At 45.8% G+C, this 22,280-nt stretch overlaps 1 protein-coding gene across 1 annotated transcript in view; it reads right to left on the minus strand.

The window, feature by feature from the left end:
• Positions 1 to 8,244, minus strand: part of LOC310745512 (uncharacterized protein) — a 107,227-nt gene extending 98,983 nt beyond the window's left edge. Inside the window, exon 1 of the mRNA XM_083578239.1 lies at positions 7,816 to 8,244. The gene's annotated coding sequence lies outside the window, so the exon portion shown is untranslated. The remainder of the gene's footprint in view (positions 1 to 7,815) is intronic.
• Between the last annotated feature and the right edge of the window lie 14,036 nt (positions 8,245 to 22,280).

Here is a 22,280-nt window from a genome sequence, read left to right on the forward strand (position 1 = left end):
GACAAAGCCTTGTGAATATTGATAAGCATTCTAACCCTGTGTTAGATCTGTTTGGGGAATGTTGAACTAGGCAGTGAGGTATACTGGTTAAAGTGTCAGAATAGGCCGGGGGACCCAGGTCCAAATCCCCAACCAGCTATGAAGTCAGTGGAATTCCCATAGGACAGTCTAAACTACCTCCCAGAGTAACCTATATATTGTTGTGAGTTTGGAGAGGGCACCCATCTGCATGGTGTCCTGAGCCCCTTCTAATTCCGGGGGTCCTATATCAGGCAAGGGTTAAAATCTAATGGGGGGGGAATCTATTGCTGAACTAGTCAGACAAGTTAATGCAAGGTAAGTGTCATCCCTTGCCACTTAAGTACTGTCATTAATCCCTTTGTTCAGGAAATGGTTGTGAATCAAGATGGTGAGCACCATGACTAGTGATGGTGCCCTCTGTGCCCATGCCTTCCCTTGTCCTCACTTGGCTGGTACTTTCTCACTTGCTGGTATGACCCTTGTGAGCAAAGCTGTCGGAAGTCTCATACTCCCAGCAGGGTCACCCAAGGTCTTAAGGTCAAAGGGAAGGAGCTAGACAAAGAATGATCCAAGAAGTCCTCAATGGCAGAACAGGCGGAAGATAACAAGCGGTATGTTACAACGGCTGTGAAGGCAGATGAAGGCTGCAGCAGATAAGAATCTACTGGTTCTCATGCCAGAGGAGCAGAGCCTTACTGTGAAGACTGTGCATTGGTCAGTGTGCACTGATCTACACACATAAAACAAATTCACACACAGGCATCTTTCAAAAATCCATCCCAAACCCAAACCCCTAAAAGTCCCATGGCAATCAGCAAATGGTAAAGGGGGCAGGACCGTGAAATCTGGAAGCCCCTAGTCATGAACCGGCACATGGGCGGTGGATACAGATTCAGTCGCTCTGACTCAAGGAATGAGGCAGTTGAGCAGCTCGGCAGCTGTATCCATGTCTGAGCAGCCCTATTTAGGATCCACTCTGCTCACCCCAAAAGGGAGAGGGGCTAGAAAAGGTGCCCTAAACTTAGTCTGCCCCCCTTTTCCCCTGACTGGATTACCAATGCCCAGTGGGGTCACCACCAGCAGTCATAAAAGACAATTGAACTTTGGAACATGAAATATATGGACTTTGTTGGATAGCACAGATAATAAGAGTTCCAAACGCAGAACTGCCATCATTGCAAGAGAGCTGTGACGTTTTCACATCGATATTGCAGCACTTCAAGAAACTCAAAGACCAGGTAAGGGACAACTGAAGGAAGAAAAATGAGGCTACACATTCTTCTGGAAAGGTCTACCTGAACAAGAACGTCAAATACATAGAGTAGTCTTTGCTATCAAAAATGATCCTGTAAAGCTCTTGTCAGATGTCCCTGCTGGCATTAATGAGTGACTTTCAACCTGTCGGAAAAAAACTTGCCAGAAACCAACAGGTGCTTCTGCACCAACACTGGATGCCAATGAAAACAGTAAAGAAAATTTTTACTCTCAGCTGGATACCATCCTATCAGAGATGCCTAAGGAAGATAAAATTATCCTCCTGGGTGATTTTAATGAAAGAGTTGGATGAGATTCCGATCAGTGGCCTGGGACTATTGGGAAAGAAGGAATTGGTAACAGCAACCAGAACGGAATCTTACTTTTGACGATATGTGAAGCACAACCTTGTTATTACCAACATATCCTTTCAACAAAAAAATAAATTAAGAACATCTTGGAGGCAGCCCCGGTCAAACCACTAGCACCTCCTAGACTATGTAATTGTCCGAGCTGAAGATTGTCATGATACCAGAGCTATGATGAGTGCCAATGAGTGCTGGACAGATCACTGATTAATACACTCCACGGTGGCTATCAATATTATATCTTAACACAGGCTTCAAGGAAGGAAACCAAGGCACAAAATGAACAGTCAAGCCCTTCAAGATCCTATTAAGCGAGACTGCTCCCAAACAACTCTTAAGGACTATCTGCTTTCGGAATTCCCTGATAACATTGAGGAACACTGAACCAAGTTAAAAACATCCATTATTGCAGCTTGTGAACAAACTATTGGATACCAAGCCAAGAAACACCAGGACTGGTTTGATGAGAATGACAGTGAGATTGAACGCATTATATTTTTTTAATGTATTTTTATTAAAGATTTTCTTGATTTACAAAAGTATGTGCAATGTCTCTCTCTTGTATTTTTCCATGTAACATTTTTACAAATCAGTTTCATTTGTTGAGACGTTAGGAAGAAAAGGGGGGAGGGAGAGGGGAAAGATGGGTGGGGTTGGGTGATGATGTTTCTATTTTACTTAAATAGTGTCAGTTTGGTGTCAGCGTTGCTTGTGCAGGTTCTCTGCTGTTCACTTGTGTTCCTTTGGTGGTGAGAGAGGTTGGGGTTGGCCTAGGGTGTGGTTGTTCATTTGTGGTTGGCTGTGGCGGTCTTTGTTTTCATGTGTGAGTGGGGTGGGTGGGTGGGTGTTTAGGTTCAGGTTAGCCATATTGATTTGTATGCTGTTGGGGGATTTTTGTCATTGTCTTGTTGGGCTGTGTGTGTGATAAAAGGGAGAAGAAGGTGTCTTCTTCTATTTGTCCCCATGTCAGTTTCCGTTTATTGGTTAATTTTTCTAGTAAGGCTGTTTCCCATACTATTTGGTACCATTGGTCCATGCTTACTCCTGACGGGTCTCTCCAGTGTCTGGTTATGATGTTTCTGCCTGCTGAAAGTAGGTGGGTTATGAGTTCGTTGTGGTGTAAGTGGGCATTTTTGTCTTGGAAGATGTAAGGCCAATTCTGGGGTGATTTCTAATACTTGCTTGGTTATTTTACATAATTCTCGTATGGTTGTTGTCCAGAATAGTTGGATTTTGGGGCACTCCCACCACATGTGGAGGGATGTGCCTGTGGAGGTGCACCCTCTGCAGCATTTTGGTGAGGTTCCTGGGCATATTAGCGCTAGTTTTCTTGGTGTTAGGTACCACCTGTTTCAGAGTGAGTTCTTTTCTTTTTGTTGATATGGATTTAAAGGGGGGTTTAGACCACATTCTGGTCCATTGAGTGGGGTTAATCTCATAGCCTATGTCATCCTCCCGTTGTTTTTTGATTGCGTCTAGGGAGTTCATGGCATTTTGGAGTAGTATTTTGTATATTGCGGATACCATCCCTCTACCGTGTCCCTTTGTTGTTAGGAGGAGGTTTTCGAAGGTTGTCAGAGGCCTAGTTGCTGCTGATTTTACTACTGGATTGTTTAAGAGGGCATGTAATTGGTGGTGTGTTAACCAAGGCATTTGGGTGTCTTCTAGTTTGTCTTGTATTTCTTGTGTTGACAAAGGTTTGTTATTTTTATAGAAGTCTATTAGGTGATATAAGCCTTTGGTTTGCCAGGTTTTAATCTGGAGGTTTTGCGCTGCATGGTGGAATAATGGGTGGTACGCCAGGGGAGTTAGTGGGGATGGGGTTGGGGATAGTTTGCCTATTTCTGTTTTCCATGCTTTGAGCATGGTCTGTGTGAACTTGTGAAGTGTTGTGGGAATTTTCCTTAGTTTGTTTGGGAGGAGAGGGTATGCTGTGGTGCAGGTATTTTCAACTGTGTCCCTCTCTAGGTGTATCCATTGTTTTGTCTCATCTTCTAGTATATATTGGATTATATGGCGTATTTGGTTGGCAATTGTTATGTGCCGGCATAGTTGCTTGAGAGCGAACAGGCAAGACTCCCACCGGTCTTTTCCAGGCTTTATTATCTGTTCAAAAACATTTGCGGTGCAGAACGTCTCAAGTCCATGTCTGCTCAGTCGCTAGCAGAATCGGGGAGTGGGCGGTCCTTAAACCTTCCCCAGCATAACAGTCTTTTGACCCCCATCCTTCTCCTCCCCTCTCTGCTCGCAAACCGATTGCACAGAGAGGGCGTTGGCAAAGGAGGACTTGCCTCCCCCCCCCCCGCTTTGCTCAGGCTTGGTGTTGCGGCTCTCTCTAGCATCTTCTGATCCCTGCATCCCTTCCCCACTGGAGGCGTGGCTTCCCTCCTCACACAATCTTTGGAGGCTCCCTGTGACACAACTGCCCTTCCACCTCTCGCCTCTGAGCTGATGGCAGTTCCCTGACATCCACCCCCCCTCAAGACCCCCCTCCCCGTTGGTGGGGTCTCTAACAGCATCCCCCTCCTGGGCGTTGGTAGGAGGGGGGGAAAACCCTGGAAAGAATAGTCGTCATCCTCTGTGGATTCAAAAATTGCTTCCCATCCTCCCATGTCCGTCCCCCCAGTCCCAGTCAGCTTCCTCCCCCTCAGACAGCTCCGCGACTTCGTCCCGTGGTTCGTCCTCTCCCCCTGAGGATGGAAAGCCTACGAAGTCCCCCTCGTCCTCCGTGGGTCCAAACACTTCGTCAAAGAACCTCCCTTGGGGTTTTGGCTTGTGTGGGAACAGAGCATGGAATTCCTCCACCAGATATTCCTCTGTGATGGAGCCTGTGGGAACCCACACATTTTCTGAGCTGGGTTCCCCCTCACAGGCCACTAAGTACTCTATCTGGTGCCCTTTCCACCTGGAATCGAGTATTTCCGTTACTTCATTACAGCGTTCCCTCTCTACGTGTGGATGGCTGGACACCCCTTCCTCCCTTCCTGGGGAGCCGTGCCCCTCCCTGTAAGGCAAAAGTTAGGACCTATGAAACACCGAATGTATTCTCATGCTGTCCGACAATTTTAGCCTGAACGTCACTGGGTTGACCTGATGGATTATCTCACAGGGCCCCAGCCGTCTAGGCTGCAGTTTTTTGCACACACACACCTTAAGGGCAACCCCTGGGATGACAACCACACTTTGTCCCCCACCTGTATGACCTCTCCTGGCCTGTGATGCCTGTCTGTGTGCTTTTTATATACCTCTTTGGCCCTTTCCAGGTTCAATTGGAGCTGCTGGTGCAAAGCCTCCATCTCTTCTGCAAACTGCTCTGCCACTGGAACACTCCATTCCCCCTTGCCCCATCCTGGGAAGGCCCTGGGGTGACACCCGTAGTTGGCCATAAAGGGGCTCATCCCAGTGGGCACATGTTCAGCATTGTTATATGCAAACTCAGCTAGTGCTAATTTCTCCACCCAATCATTCTGCCTCTGACTGACATAGCAGCGTAAGTACTGCTGCAATATGGCGTTGGCTCTTTCGGCTTGCCCATTGGTTTCTGGGTGTCTTGCTGTCGAGAAGCTCACCTCTACCTGTAACAGGCTCATGAGTTTACGCCAGAACCGTGAGGTGAACTTACTTTCGCAATCAGAGACGACCCTCAATGGGGTCCCATGCAGTCAAAAGACATGATCTACGAACAGCTTGGCCGTTTCCTCAGCTGTCACCACGTGGGAACATGCCACGAAGTGACACATTTTGGTCAGCAGGTCGACCACCACCATCACCGCCATCTTTCCTCGTGACCTGGGCAGATCCGTCATGAAATCTATGAACACCACCTCCCAGGGCCTCCCCGGTGTTGGTAAGGGTTCCAGTAACCCCACTGGTGCTGCTCTTGGCCCTTTGGCCCTCTGACACCTGTCACACCCTCGGACATATTCCTGTACATCCACCCTTACCTTGGGCCACCAGAACTGCCTGGTGACTAGTAACATGGTCTTATGTTGCCCAAAATGCCCAGCTGTGGGATTGTCATGGAGCTGTCTGAGGATTTTGACCCTCAATAGCTTTCTACAGTGCCCCTTTGTAGAACAAGAGCCCTCCTTTCTCCTCAAAACCCCCATTTTCTCTCTTACCATCTCTAAGTGACCTACTTTTAGTTTCAGCAAACTCATCGTCTCTGGTGAAGCCAACCAGTTCCTCCTCCCCTGTCAGTGCTCCCTCACATGACCATCTTGGAACATTTGCCTGGCCACAGGCGGTCCTTCCCCTTCCATGTACCCCGGCTTCCTGGAAAGTGCGTCCGCTCTCACGTTTCCCCACCCCCAGGGACGTATTGTATCTTAAAGTTATACTGAGAGAAAGCCTCCGCCCATCTGACCTGTCTCTGGTTGAGCATGCGCACTGTGCGCCAGTATTCCAGGTTCTTGTGGTCCATTCGTACCTGGATCTGGTGCTGCGCCCTGATCAAAAAGTGTCTCCACTGCTTAAAAGCCGCATATATGGCTAGCAACTCTTTGTCATAAATACAGTGGTGCCTCGCAAGACGAAATTAATTCGTTCCGCGAGTTGTGTCGTCTAGCGATTTTTTCGTCTTGCGGAGCGCGGATTCGCTGGGTATTAATGGCTTTAAGAAAAAGAAAGCAAACTCGCAAGACGTTTTCGTCTTGCGAAGCAAGCCCATAGGGAAAATCGTCTTGCGAAGCAACGCAAAAAACGAAAAACCCTTTCATCTTGCGCGTTTTTCGTCTTGCGAGGCATTCGTCTTGCGAGGTATCACTGTAGTGTAATTTTGCTCTGATTTGCTCAGCTTCCTGGAGAAAAAGGAACAAGGCCTCCAATCCTCCCCCGGGCCTTGCTGCAACAGAACTGCTCTGATGGCTCAGTCTGAAGTGTCCGTTTCCACCCTCAAGGGCTTCCCAGGATCCACGTGCAGGAGCTGCTCCTCAGATGCGAAGGTCTTTTTTAAACTTTCAAAGGCCTGCTGTGCTTCCCTTGTCCACGCAAACTTCTTCTTGCCATTGAGACAATCAGTTATTGGCACTGTCAAGTGTGCAAAGTTCTTGATAAACTTCCTGTAGAAGTTGCTGAAACCCAGGAACCGCTGCACATCCTTCTTTGTCTTGGGGCTCTTCCAGTCCAGCACTGCCTTCACCTTCTCCGGGTCTATGGCCAGCCCCTTGTCCGACAGTCGGTACCACAGGAACTCGACCTCCCAAGCATGGAATTGGCATTTCTCCAGCTTGACCCACAACTGATGCTTCTTCAATCTCTCCAGCACTTGCCTGATGTCATTCACATGCTGTGCTTCATTTTCCAAGAAGATTAAAACATCATCCAAAAAGGCCACACAATTCTTGTACAGCAGGGGGCCCAACACATGGTGCATAAAGGCTTGAAAGCAGGCAGAGCCCGATTGTAATCCAAATGGCATAACGAGGTATTCAAATGCCCCAAGGGGGGTGAACATGGTCGTCTTCCATTCATCTCCCTCCCGCATCCTAATCAGGTTGTACCCTGAGGTCCAGCTTGGTAAAAAAATTTCCTTGCCTCACTCGTGCCAAAACATTGTCAATTCTGGGCATGGGGAAGGCCATGGGTTCTGTTAAACTGTTCAGGAGCCTGAAGTCCATGACCAAACGATGTTCTTTTGTCCCTCGCTTGTGCACAAAGAAAACTGGACTGCCCCCCCCACTGCCTTGGATTCCCTTATAAAACCCCTTTTTTGTCAATAAACTCTTGTATCTCTTGGTCGGACATCGAATACAGCTTACCCACCAGCAGCTCGGCCCCTAGGACCAGGTTATCTGGTAGTCATAGGGCCTGTGGGGGGGGGGCAGCTTGTCAGCCTCCCTCTCACTGAACACCTCCTTCAAATCTGCATATTGTTGTGGAACGCTCTCCCTCTCCTTTAGATTTAGAGGAGCTAGTCTCAAACGTTTGTTGGGGGAGACCTAGGTTTTTTGGTGGGGAGTTATTTGTCCTGTCTTCACACTTTTTATAATGGAGGACCGCTGTAGCCACCCCCAACGAAACGTTCTCAAGATGGAGGGTGAGGGAACAGCTGCAGTCGCCTGCAGTTCCTGCACAATGTTTGCCATCTTGCCAAAGGTTGCAAGCAGCTTTACCTGCAGCAATTGCATGTTGATTGCCCTCTTAGAAGACAAAGTCCAGCAACTGGAGGAACGTGTAGCTACGCTCCAAAGAATTAGAGAGCTGGAGCACTTCTTGGAAGCAACAGAGCACACCGTCTCCACCAAGGAGGAGACAGGGGACTCCCCTGAGAAGGAGGCTAGTTCACCAACACAGGAGCCAGATATATGGAGAAACGTGACTCAAAGAAGTAGGAGGCCCAGGGTTCGCTCTGATTGTTTAGAAATACACAATCGCTTTGAGGTCCTCTCCCCTAGCATGGAAGACAAAGAGCAGACTCCATTTGAGGATCTCTCCCTCATTACAGTCGATCAGGTATATGAAGACGAGCAGCAAAGTCAGTCCTCAGGGAATGTGCAGGCGACCTTGGAACGGGCAGCTCACGGAAGAACCCCAACCAGACCTAAGAGGAGGCGTGTAGTGGTGATAGGGGATTCCCTACTGAGGGGAACAGAAGCAGTGATCTGTCTCGGGAAGTGTGCTGTCTCCCCGGGGCTAAGATCCAAGATGTAACTGAACGACTGCAAGGAATCATAAAACCCACTGACAAATACCCCTTCCTCTTGGTTCATGTGGGAACCAATGACACTGCAAGCAATAGCCTCCAGAAGATCAAAAGAGACTATGAGGCTCTGGGCAGGAAATTGAAGCAATTAAATGCACAAATTGTCATCTCAACTGTCCTCCCAGTTGAACGACGTGGCCCAGGGAGAGAGGGAAAAATAGTGGAAGTGAACAGCTGGCTTCGCAAATGGTGTAAACAGGAATGGTTTGGATTCTTAGATCACGGACTGCAGTTTCTTGAAGATGGACTTCTGGCAAGCGATGGGCTGCACCTCACAACGGTTGGGAGGAATGTTTTTGCCAAAAATCTCAGAAACCTCATCAGGAGGGCTTTAAACTGACTAATGTGGGGAAGGGAGACAGTGCTCCTGAAGGTAGGAGTCTATCAATTGATGAAGATGATCATCCAAATGTCATAGACCAAATGGAGCAAACAGCACGCAGACCTAGTGGTGGGAGGAAAAAATCCTTAAATAAGAGACACGGGGGAATGATTAATGGACTTCAATGTCTGTACACTAATGCGCAAAGCATGGGAAATAAACAAGATGAGCTTGAGCTCTTGGTACAGCAAACTAAATATGACATAATAGGCATCACTGAAACCTGGTGGGATAAGTCCCACGATTGGAATGTAATAATGGAGGGATACAATCTATTTCAGAGAAACAGACCAGACAAGAAAGGAGGAGGAGTGGCGTTATATGTCAGGGATGGGTATACCTGTGAAGAGATCCAAGAATTAGAACCTCAAAGCCAAAGTGAGAGCATCTGGGTCAAAATTAAGGGAGAGAAGAATAACAGTGACCTCACTGTGGGAGTTTACTATAGATCCCCAAGCCAAACGGAGGACATAGATGATGCCTTCCTGGAACAGATGGCCAAGCATGCAAAAGGAAGGGAGATAGTAGTAATGGGGGACTTCAATTACCCGGATATTTGTTGGATGTCAAACTCAGCCAAGAGCATAAGGTCAAACAGATTCCTCACTGGCCTTGCAGACAACTTCGTTGACCAGAAAGTGAGAGAAGCAACAAGAGGAACAGCCATTTTAGATCTGGTCCTAACCAATGTTGATGACCTGGTTAGTAGGGTAGAAGTGGAAGGATCATTAGGCGTGAGTGATCGTGCTCTTCTGAAGTTTACTATACAGCGGAAAGGAGCAGCCAAGCATACTAGGACTCAATTTCTTGACTTTAAGAAAGCCGACTTCATAAAACTTAGCGAAGGGCTGGGTGAGATCCCATGGACAGTAATACTAAAAGGAAAGGGAGTTCATGATGGCTGGGAGTTTGTTAAGAGGGAGATAGTAATAGCACAACTTCAGGCAATACTAATGAGACGGAAACATGGAAGGTGCCTAAAGAAGCCAGGGTGGCTATCTAAAGAACTTTTAACTGAGTTAAGATTAAAAAAGGATGTGTACAAAAAATGGAAAAGGGGGGAAACCACCAAAGAGGAATTCAAACAAATAGCCAGCACGTGTAGACACAAAGTCAGAAAAGCTAAAGCACAGAATGAACTCAGGCTTGCTAGAGAGGTTAAAAGCAACAAAAAAGGCTTTTATGGGTATGCTGGTAGCAAAAGGAAGAACAAAGAAACAGTGGGGTCACTCAGAGGAGAAGATGGTGAAATGCAAACAGGGGACACAGAAAGGGCTGAACTCCTCAATGCCTTCTTTGCCTCAGTCTTCTCCAATAAAGAAAACAATGCCCGACCTGAAGAATTTGGAGCAAATGATTCAGCAGAGGAAACACAGCCCAGAATAACTAAGGAGATAGTACAAGAATATTTGGCTAGTTTAGATGTATTCAAGTCTCCAGGGCCAGATGAACTGCATCCAAGAGTATTAAAAGAACTGGCAGATGTGATCTCAGAACCACTGGCAGTCATCTTTGAGAATTCCTGGAGAACAGGCGAAGTCCCGGCAGACTGGAGGAGGGCAAATGTTGTCCCTATTTTCAAAAAGGGGAAAAGAGAGGACCCAAATAATTACCGCCCAGTCAGTCTGACATCAATACCAGGGAAGATTCTGGAGCAGATCATTAAGCAAACAGTCTGTGAGCACCTAGAAAGGAATGCTGTGATCACCAATAGTCAGCATGGATTTCTGAAAAATAAGTCATGTCAGACTAACCTGATCTCGTTTTTTGACAGAATTACAAGCCTGGTAGATGAAGGGAACGCAGTGGATGTAGCCTACCTTGATTTCAGCAAGGCATTTGACAAGGTGCCCCATGATATTATTGTAAAGAAGCTGGTAAAATGTGGTCTTGACTATGCTACCACTCAGTGGATTTGTAACTGGCTGACTGACCGAACCCAAAGGGTGCTCATCAATGGTTCCTCTTCATCCAGGAGAAGAGTGACTAGTGGGGTGCCACAGGGTTCTGTCTTGGGCCCGGTCTTATTCAACATCTTTATCAACGACTTGGATGATGGACTCAAGGGCATCCTGATCAAATTTGCAGATGACACCAAACTGGGAGGGTGGCTAACACCCCAGAGGACAGGATCACACTTCAAAACGACCTTGACAGATTAGAGAACTGGGCCAAAACAACAAGATGAATTTTAACAGGGAGAAATGTAAAGTATTGCACTTGCGCAAAAAAAATGAGAGGCACAAATACAAGATGGGTGACACCTGGCTTGAGAGCAGTACATGTGAAAAGGATCTAGGAGTCTTGGTTGACCACAAACTTGACATGAGCCAACAGTGTGACGTGGCAGCTAAAAAAGCCAATGCAATTCTGGGCTGCATCAATAGGAGTATAGCATCTAGATCAAGGGAAGTAATAGTGCCACTGTATTCTGCTCTGGTCAGACCTCACCTGGAGTACTGTGTCCAGTTCTGGGCACCACAGTTCAAGAAGGACACTGACAAACTGGAACGTGTCCAGAGGAGGGCAACCAAAATGGTCAAAGGCCTGGAAACGATGCCTTATGAGGAACGGCTAAGGGAGCTGGGCATGTTTAGCCTGGAGAAGAGGAGGTTAAGGGGTGATATGATAGCCATGTTCAAATATATAAAAGGATGTCACATAGAGGAGGGAGAAAGGTTGTTTTCTGCTGCTCCAGAGAAGCGGACACGGAGCAATGGATCCAAACTACAAGAAAGAAGATTCCACCTAAACATTAGGAAGAACTTCCTGACAGTAAGAGCTGTTCGACAGTGGAATTTGCTGCCAAGGAGTGTGGTGGAGTCTCCTTCTTTGGAGGTCTTTAAGCAGAGGCTTGACAACCATACCTCAGGAGTGCTAATCACCTGCCTCAACAGAAACCCTGCCCCCTCTGACCTTTGCACAGGGAGAGCAGCTAATCAGCCACAAAGAAACACACACACAAGAAAACCCTTTTTGCTCCTTCTTCAGCTGCTGCCCTGCAAGCTCTGATCTCACTTCCGAGATCAGCTTTTCGGCTAATATCACTTCCATTTCCCTCAGATCTCATTTTGTTATTGGGTGGTCGTCATCTTGAAGGGGTGTTGCGGTCTCAGCACTATATGCCATCTCCCTGGTTGGTGTCATCTCAATCTCCTTAATGGTTTTGGTTTGGGGTCTGCTTGGTGTCCTCTTGGAGTAGGGCGTGTTGTGGTTAGGAGTTGTGGTGGTGGTGGTGGTTCCTGGGTGTTGTTGGGTTGCTGAGCTGAACAGGTGCTGTTGACTGGTGGCTTTTACAGAGCATTCAGATTAGGTCGCCATTTGTGTTGCGTCTAGGCTGTGTTTTAAGAACTTCTTTGGAGTTCCTGTAGTCGCTTCAGCAGTGCCGCCAGAGCGGGGGGGGGGGGACAGGTAAGCTGACAGGTAGGTAGACCAACAAACAGACAGTCCACATAAAAAGGGGGGGTTAGCAGGCAGAGATGCGAGAGACCAGAGGGGTGGGGCCAGGGGAAGTGTGTGTTTAGGGGGTAATTAGGTATTTGTGGGTGCACTCGTGTGTACATGCCTGCGCACTCATATACACAAAAGGGGTACTGGGGTCCAATTAAGGTGGAAGGTGGGGTTAGGAATGTGTTCAGGAACAGTACCAGACAAAACAGAATATAGGCAAAGGGTGGAGGGAAAAGAGGAAGAAGAAGGAAAAAAAGAAAAAGAAAAAAGGGGGAGAAAGGGGGAGAAGGTAGGAGGAAGGGGAAAGTAGAGTAAGATAAAAGGGAGAAAAAGACAGAAAGGGAGAAAGAAGGAGAGAAAGTAGTGTAATAACCGTGGTAACAGATTGCAGTGATAGTTTTAGCTATAGTATAAGAGGGGCAAAGTATAATACAGTGGTATGTGTGTATGAGTGTATGTATGTGCTTTCTTTAAAGAGAGAGGGGGGAAAGGGGGAGGGGGATGGAGAGAGGGAAAGAGAAAGGGGGATGGAGAAAGAGAGAAGGAAGAGGAGAGATGGGAAGAAGAAGAAAAGGGGGTGGGGGAGGGAGAGGGAACTGTAGCAGTGGCAGTGGTATGTTGAAAGGTTTTGTTTTAAAGGAGGGGGTGGTGGGAGAAAGGGCTCCCCCCTCAAAAACAGACTGACAAACAGGCTAAAAAAGGGGGCCCGATTTTAAAAAACAAAAAGGATAAAAAACAAAAAATGAGGATGAAAAGTAAAAAGTGAGATGAAAGGAAAAAATAAGGGGAAATGGTAAATAAAAAGGAGTTGCGTGTCTGGGGTGGAGTGGCCTGTGCTGGTTCAGGGCTCTCTTCTGGGCACTGCCATTTTAATTTTTGAAAGAAAGGTTTGAAGTAGAAATAAAGATAAAATTTATTATATAATTTTTTATTATATTGACCTCAGAGCTCTGGATGGCCGGGTGCACTTGGTCCCGGCTCGGTCAAGGTCACAGGGGGTGCTGCGGTTTGCTCCGGGCGCCCCGCCCCCCCCCCCCGTTCCTCTCCAGTATCGGTGCTGGCAGCAGCAGTTCCAGCAGCCCAGGAGCTGATGAACAGGTATTTGGCACCTGTTAAATTGGTGAGAATGTGTAGGATGAGTAGTAAGACATGTTGGAAATGTAAAGATAAGGTTGGAGATTTTTACCACATGTGGTGGACATGTGAGAAAATGAAACAGTTTTCGGAACTGATTTATAACAAATTGAAAAAGATGTTCAAATATACTTTCCCTAAAAGCTGGAAGCTTTTTTGCTAGGCTTGATGGGAGAGGAAATAGAAAAAGCAGATCAGAGGTTATTTATGTATGCTACGAATGCTGCTAGAACTTTGTACCAGATTTGCCAACAGTGGAGGAGTGGCAGACGAAGATGGTGGATTATGCAGAACTAGCAAAACTGACCTGCAGGATCCGAAACCAGGAGGAAACAAAATTCCAAAGAGAGTGGAGTAAATTTATGGATTATATAAATAATAACTGTAGAAATTTGAAGACTCTAGCAGGACTGAAATAAATCTTACGATGTAGACTGGACTGGATATAATAAGAAACTGTGGAAAGGTGACTGAAGTAAGAAAACCTGTTGAAGGGAGGGAATGAAGTCAATGCTTGGCAGTGTGTTGAGAAAGACTGTGGGTAAATGATTGCTGAATATTATTGTACTTTGTTTGTTTGTATTAAATGAAAAATCAATAAAAAGCATTTTTTTAAAAACATATTGTTTGGTTTTCAGAGGCAAAATCCCTTTGTGGAGAAGAGAAGAGACCACAATGTTGTCCCCCTCCCCCCCAGAAGCTCTAACCTCTTGGTCCTGGAGGGCAGGGGGAGAAGTTGGAATTAGCATCCCAATAAAGCCAGAAAGCTTGAGCCTCAAGTTAGCTGACCCTTCCCTGAGTTAGGCAACACATGGCCTGCATTTGAAAGTTCCATTTGGGGGAGCCTGCAGTTCTAGGATTGTCACATTCAAACTATTCACGTCTGCAATTTGCAATCAATTATTGTCTGCTTATTATAGTATTTGAACACAAGCATTTCCTAGAAAGAAATTATAAAAGAAGCAATTTCCTAGGGAATTGTACAACATATGTCTCGCTTTTTGTGTGCGGCAGCTGTGATCCCCCCTCCCCCCAATTCTCTGTGGCTATTAATTCATTTGGCTGCTGTCAACATCTTGCACAGAGTGTTTTTGGCATGTCCCTTCCTTGTGTGTTAACACTTCACATGACTGCATGTGAAATGCAATGTAGAAGCAAGACACTCATTGTTACCAAAAAAAACCCTCAGTTCAGTTGGAACTCTGCATATGCCCTGGAAAAAAGTCTATTTTTGCTTGGTTTTGAGCAATGTGTATAGTACTATGGCCAAGAAATCAGAGAAAACCAACACTGATTGGTTTTCTCTGTGGTGGCTGCTGTACAAGAAACAGCCTTGGAACTCTTGCTATATCTAATAAAAATACATATCTGTATAGTGGTACCTCGGGTTACAGACGCTTCAGGTTACAGACGCCGCTAACCCAGAAATAGTACCTTGGGTTAAGAACTTTGCTTCAGGATGAGAACAGAAATCGTGCGACGGTGGCACAGCGGCAGCGGGAGGCCCCATTAGTTAAAGTGATACCTCAGGTTAAGAACAGTTTCAGGTTAAGAACAGACCTCCGGAACGAATTCAGTTCTTAACCCGAGGTACCACTGTACTTAAAGGTAAAGGTACCCCTGCCCGTACAGGCCAGTCGTGTCCGACTCTGGGGTTGCGCGCTCATCTCGCTTAAGAGGCCAGGAGCCAGCGCTGTCCGAAGACACTTCCGGGTCACGTGGCCAGCGTGACGAAGCTGCTCTGGCGAGCCAGCACCAGCGCAGCGCACGGAAACGCGTTTACCTTCCCGCTATAAAGCGGTACCTATTTATCTACTTGCACTTGGGGGTGCTTTCGAACTGCTAGGTGGGCAGGAGCTGGGACCGAACGACGGGAGCTCACCCCGCCGCGGGGATTCGAACCGCCGACCATGCGATCAGCAAGTCCTAGGCGCTGAGGTTTTACCCACAGCGCCACCTGTGTCCCACTGTACTTAGCTAGTAATTAATTACAGAAAAGAAACAGAGAGACTTCCTCCAGTGCATATTTCCCACTGATTATTGGATTAAGTCTAAATTTACATTTACGGGAAAACATTTCCACCTTCCCCTACAATACCCAAGTTACCTGGCTGGGAGTTACAGTATTTTTAAAAACAATTTTAATTAAAAGTTTTCAACATAAAATACAATAAGGCAAACTAATCTAAAGCAGAGAAATATGAAAAAAGTAAGGAGAAGAAATACAAGACCCTCAACTGCAATTATATCTTAACCTTTACTCCACGTGCAGAAGAATGGACCCTCGCAGCTCTCACCTGGGAGTTTTGCCCTCTTCCACCAGCCTCCCTCCCTGGCTGGGGGATGCTCTCTGCCCTGCCCCTCACCCAGGGACCGGGAGCTCTGCTCAGCTAGAAACTACTTAGGATCCTTTGGCCATTATATGGCATGAAACTTGCATCGATAGGTTGGGTAGAGGCTTACTAAATGAAAAGTACTTGGCATTCCAGGCCCTGCCCATCCACTATTGTCCTTAAAGTTATCAGCGTTTTGGAAGGAATTGCAGTCCCTGCTTTGTTCAGTTCTTAGGGTAATCATTTGCCGGACTGCTCCAGGCCACTCTTCCTCAGCCTTCCTTCATTGTTTTCTGTTCTGGGAAAACTTTCTTTGGTGAATTCTGAGGAACACCAGGTGGTGTGCAGACTCATCTCAAAGGAAGCCTGTGGAGACTTGGCTGCTTCTGGTCCCACCTTTATCACATGCAGCTTGCACCCGCTTCATGTTTCCACGCAGCTCACCTGCTCACTGACTAGAAGAGCCATATGGATTGGCCACCAAAGAACTGGCTCAGCCTCCAGAGTCCACCACAAGCACTGGGACTCTAGCAGACCCTGAGACACACATACACACACATTCTTGACTGAATTGGAAATATCAGGCTCAGTTAACGTCAAAACCTGCGTTCGCATCCAAAAAATTTTTTTGCAGAAGATTAGATAGATAGATAGATAGATAGATATCTTTCCAAAATCAAGTACTGCTAGTTTTTGTTTCCATTTGTTTTCCAATGTATTTCAAATCAATTAAAAAATTGGTGTGGCACAAACATATTTTTATTCTGTAAGTGTGGCCCAGAGAAAACAGTTTGAGCATCATTGAGTTACAAGAATCCGAGAAAAACCTAGCCAACCTTGAAGAACAATTTATTCTAGAATGTGACATGACTGGGTCAGACATTGAACAATATGGCATGCAAAGTTCTTGGTGACAGGCCAGTGTTATTAAAGGTTAAGAACTCAAAACACTATTTCTAAATAAAAAGAGGAAAGGACAGGAGTTTCATATTTTGACTGCATATTTTGCTGAAGAGTCAGACATAAGAGGGAATGGTCAGAGGACAACATTCAACACAAGACTAATTTTCTAGCTGAAATTTATGTCGCACTTTTGAGAAATACATGACAACAGCAACCTACACGGAGCCTTAGATATTAGTTAAGCAAGTGTGCATGTGTGCACATGTGTGCACATGTGCGCATTGATTTCCATTCTGTACATCAAACAGAAGTGAACAAGGGCAATTTCAGCCCCTATTTCCATTTTTTGTTAGGATTCTCTGACATACCTACAGTAGAGTAAGTCCCACTGAAATCATTCGGGATTCCTTTTTAGTTGAGATACAAAGAATTCACTGTTAGAAAAATTTGAACTGGACATGTAGAAGGAAGCAGAATCCAGGAACCAATAGAGTAACATGACACTCTTTTAGAATAAAAATTTTGTTTTTAAAACCTGTTCATTTGGACTGTAAGTGAATGAACACCTTAGAATTCTTTTAATCTCTGTAAAATATCAAAGTGGGCTATTTTTTCAGGCATTTTTTTTCTAACAACAGTTCCCCAGACATTTTTAAACATTGTGGATTCAAGCCTTGTGATAAATGCTTGACCTATGACTAAATTGCCTATTTGTTGAATTAAAAGGGATGTTTAGAGAACATGAGAACAATATTAAAGTATGTGAACTCCAGCTTGTTTACTTACAACTTATACCAACAAATCAGATGTACACACCAATATGTACAAAGCTAAGCAAAATTTCGTAAGACTTTTGAGAAGCATTTTCTAACTATTGGGCATAAATATTTGCACCGTTAAGGATCTGGTTCACTTTGTTGACTTTGGCATGTGCCAGTTAAAATAAAGTTTGCTGAAGTTGTGGTTCAGAATAATTCATAAGAGTTGTTTGACAGTGGAACAGACTGTGGTGATCACACAGGGTCCCCGGACGTTTCACCGTCAATTGATCCCTGTGCCACCACTTTATTTCTTGCTGCCACCACCCAGGCCCTACCTGGTACAATACTGAGTCCAGTCAGGGTTAAATTGGAACATAAACTTCTGTTTATTTATTGCAGTTTAACAAGCGTGTGGTTTTCATAAACGGTCTCAGTCAATTACAATCATGGGGTGTCTATCCAGACCTATAACTTCCGCTACCTGCTCTCACTCACTAAACCACCTTTCAGATATTTACTTGTCTTCCTAGCTCCTAACTGTTCCTGACTCAGCTTATTTCGCTACACTAACTCAACCTACCCACAGACTCTATCCCAATTCACTCCCACACCAACCAACCACCCAACTCCCAATGAACTCCTCCCTTTGCCCCTCCCAGAGCTGGTTTTATAGTCCCTCTGACTCCACCCCCCTGGGTTCTGATTGGGTAACCTGTTTAACTATTTCACCTCCAGCACTCTCATATGTTAACGTCACACAGACTCCCTCAAAAGGTGGTGGACTCTCCTTTTTTGGAGGTTTTTAAACAGAGTTAAATGGATTAGATGACTCTTGGTGTCCCTTCCAACTCTACCATTCTAGGACTATGATTCTATATCACCGGCTAATACAGGCCCTGTTGGGTAGGGGTAGCTTTCAGTCCACATGTGTTTTACTCCCTATCTAGCGTTTTGATCCACCTGCATCCTCCTCCACCTTGAGTAAAAAAAAGGGTGCCTGACAGTAAGTCCAGTCGTGAATGACTCTGGGGTTGCGGTACTCATCTCACTTTACTAGCCGAGGGAGCCGATGTTTGCCCGCAGACCTTCTGATTGGCAAGCCCAAGGCTCTGTGGTTTAAACAATTAATGGTTCTGTTGTCTCTTCAGACAGTGACCCTGATATATAGAGATAGACAAGCAAGACCGTGAACTCCATTCCCTACCAAAATCCATCCTGCCTCCAGTTCCCGAAATGCAATATGGGTGTCTAAAGAATTAGAGTTGAATGTAAGGAACAATATCAGATCATAACCCTGTATCTTTAGAAATGCAAAATGAAACTCAATCCACTTTTAGGTGGAGATTAAATGAGGATTTGTTAGAGGATTGGGGTTTTTTTAGAAAAAGCACAAAAAACTTTAGAAGATTATTTTGAATTAAATCTTAATAAGGATACCAAAATTCAGGTAGTATGGGATGCCAGTAAAGCAGTCGTGATATTTATTTAGAAAATACGTACAGAAGGAAGCAGAGAGGATAAAAGAAAAGGGAGATTTTAGAGGCATTAATGAAAAATGAAAGAGAACTTTGGGACCCCAGGGAATACTATAACCTATATTCCAAAAAGCTCGCTTCTCAATTGCAACTCTGACCACTCCTAGGCTAAAAACACTGAAAGAAGTCACAGCAAGGTTGGCTCAACTCACAAAAAATGTTTAGATAGTTGTCTGCACAGTTCTAGGAGAGCTAGAGTCTTACTTTCTCTTTGCAGATATGGGCCTTGGTGCAATTTCACCATTATAATCTGGCCTTGGTTGTGGGATAATTAAAACTGTTCCTATGACCCTGTTAGAAGAATTTAAACCCAAAAATGTTACCTTCCTTAAGGGAAAATGTAACCACCAAAAAGGCACGCTTTAGGCTCTTGGTCGGGAATAAAGAATAGAGACCAAACCCGGAAATTCAAAGCAAGGTGGCTTGTAAGCCTGCTCTTTATTGCAAACAAAGAGAATTCTGTTGTAACAGGGTTCCTTGCTTCAAGAGAAGGAACCCCGAACAAAGGACAAGCCCTGATATTTATACACTTGGTTTTACATACAGGACAATGGATTACAGAAGACGTCAGGCTAGGCACAGAGTGAGTGGATTTGCAGGTGAATGACATTTCAGGGTAAACATCCATGTTAACAACAGTGCTTGTGGGTGATTTACATTGTTTTCCCTGGGTGATGTCAGCAAGAAGCTTATGCAAACTCTTTTGTGACACATTTACTGGTATGTTTCTGTTTGCAGAGCAATCCCTGTGATACTTGGAGTGGGCTGATAAGGAGAGACATGATTTGAATGGTTTGCCTGTAGGCTGTCAAGGATATGCAGGATGATAGTAATGATTTTCCTTTGTAAATAAAGTTGTATTTTGTGAATGGGAGTTTGTGTTCTTTGTGATTGAATGTATAGTTTTTATGAATGAGATTCATGGCTAGCAGACTTAGTGGGTGTCGCTGCGCCTTTGCGTCCATTCTCTGACAGGTTTTCGTTACTTTATCCTTCCCATGCAACATGATGGCTACATTTTACATCTAAAAGTGACAAATTTACACAGACTTACATTACTAAAGTTACATTTGATGCAGACACACAAGCTCATGGGTAGGCAAACTAAGGCCCGGTAGCTGGATCCAGCCCAATCGCCTTCTAAATCTGGCCCACAGACAGGCCAGGAATCAGCGTGTTTTTACATGAGTAGAATGTGTGCTTTTATTTAAAATGCATCTCTGGGTTATTTGTGGGGCATAGGAATTCGTTCATTCCCCCCACAAGGTCTGAGGGACAGTGGACTGGCCCCCTGCTGGAAAAGTTTGCTGACCTCTGCACAAGCTACTATAAAGTTCAGAAAAGTTACAGCCTTTTAGCAAAAAAGGCAAGGTCTATACAGTGTAAAAAAGAAACGAAGGGAGGGAGGGGGAGGGGAAAGGAGAAGGGGGGAAGAGGGCAAGGAGAGAGAAATGGAGTTTACAGGTTTTAATACAGTGTGAGAGCATGTGGAAACTTCGTTGTGGCAGCAAAGATCTGTCCTTTATTAGTACAGGGACATATGCTGTTATTTTCCTTAAATCTCTTTCAACAACCCCATAGCCCAAACAGATGTTGAATAAATAAATACAACAAATGAAACAGCCAACAAGAAAGCACAAAGGCAAGGGGCAGAAGGATTTGTCGATATTCTTCTGCATGCAGCATATGTGTTTTGTCACATACCGTGACCCCAGGCTTGGAGAACCATTTTGGTCTTGTATGCCAGATCTTTATCTCCCCCCACACCCCCCCAGGGGTCAACATCTAACGTCATGGTGTTGTCAGGTGACTGATGGGTGGGCAGTCAAGTTGGCTGGTGGAGGAGGGGTCTGCTTCACCAGCCCATCCGGCAAAGCAGCACCAGCAGGACTGAAGCCTTCACTCTCCAGCGGATGAAAGGAAGTTCAATCCACAGTGCTGCAGTTGTCCCTCCATGGAATGTGCAGATGAAGCAGCACCCAGGAGGACTGAATCCTGCCCCCCACTGGGTGATGTCTGCGGAGGGGCAGACGGCATGGTTTGGGAGAAATGGCCCGGCAGGGCAACATCATGGACCCCTGGCAGACCAAGAGGGTCCCACAGACCAGAGGTTCTCCACTTCTCTTCTGTACCGTCCCCAGTTCAACAGGAAGACACATATACGCCTGAAGAAGGCTCTTAAGCCGGAGAGGATGGAAGGAAGATGTCTAAGTGGTGAGGTTGTAAATGTTGTGCATCTGAAATGTTTTCAAGGGTTACCAATCATTTTTAAGAGAACAATTTGACACCTCCCTTCAAATATTGTTTCCAGCTGTATAATGTGATTTTTTAAGTACAAAAACAAAGAAGAAAAATTCTAAAGACTAGGCATATAATTTTGATTCCTATTTTACCAAGGAGATGTATGTTGTACTAGAAGTAATTCAATTAAAGTTCTATCAGCGCATTAAGAGCTAAAGCAGTTGTTTATTAGGTGACCCAAGTGCTAATTCTCTCTGCTGCTGGGACAGAGGGGTACACCATGTACCTTATTAAGTTATTATTTAATATTCTGCCTTTCTTTTTCCTGTCATTGGTTTTCCTAACACACACACTTATAACTAATAACACACTTGCATTTGATATACCGGTACCCACGAAAATAAAACCTCACAGCAGCATCTATTATGCTACAGAGAAAAAAACAGAAAAACATCATGCTATAACTGCTGTTATCTGTATTTAACTGCAACTACTATTATAGGAAAAGGGATGTGGGTGGCACTGTGGGTTAAACCACAGAGCCTAGGGCTTGCCGATCAGAAGGTCGGCGGTTCGAATCCCCGCGATGGGGTGAGCTCCTGTTGCTTGGTCCCTGCTCCTGCCAGCCTGGCAGTTCAAAAGCACGTCAAAGTGCAAGTAGATAAATAGGTACCGTTCCGTTGGGAAAGTAAACAGCATTTCCGTGCGCTGCTCTGGTTTTCCAGAAGCAGCTTAGCCATGCTGGCCACATGACCCGGAAGCTGCATACCAGCTCCCTTGGGCAGTAAAGCGAGATGAGCACCGCAACCCCAGAGTCGTCTGCGACTGGACCTAACGGTCAGGGGTCCCTTTACCTTTACTATTATAAAGGTAAAGGTACCCCTGCCCGTACGGGCCAGTTTTGCCAGACTCAAGGGTTGTGCGCTCATCTCACTCTATAGGCCGGGAGCCAGCGCTGTCCGCAGACACTTCCGGGTCACGTGGCCAGCGTGACAAGCTGCATCTGGTGAGCCAGTGCAGCACATGGAACGCCGTTTACCTTCCCGCTGGTAAGCGGTCCCTATTTATCTACTTGCACCTGGAGGTGCTTTCGAACTGCTAGGTTGGCAGGCGCTGGGACCGAACGATGGGAGCGCACCCCGCCGTGGGGATTCGAACCGCCGACCATGCGATCGGCAAGTCCTAGGCGCTGAGG

This window comes from Podarcis filfolensis, assembly GCF_964270895.1.
Source record: "Podarcis filfolensis genome assembly, chromosome: 12".
NCBI lineage: Eukaryota > Metazoa > Chordata > Lepidosauria > Squamata > Lacertidae > Podarcis > Podarcis filfolensis.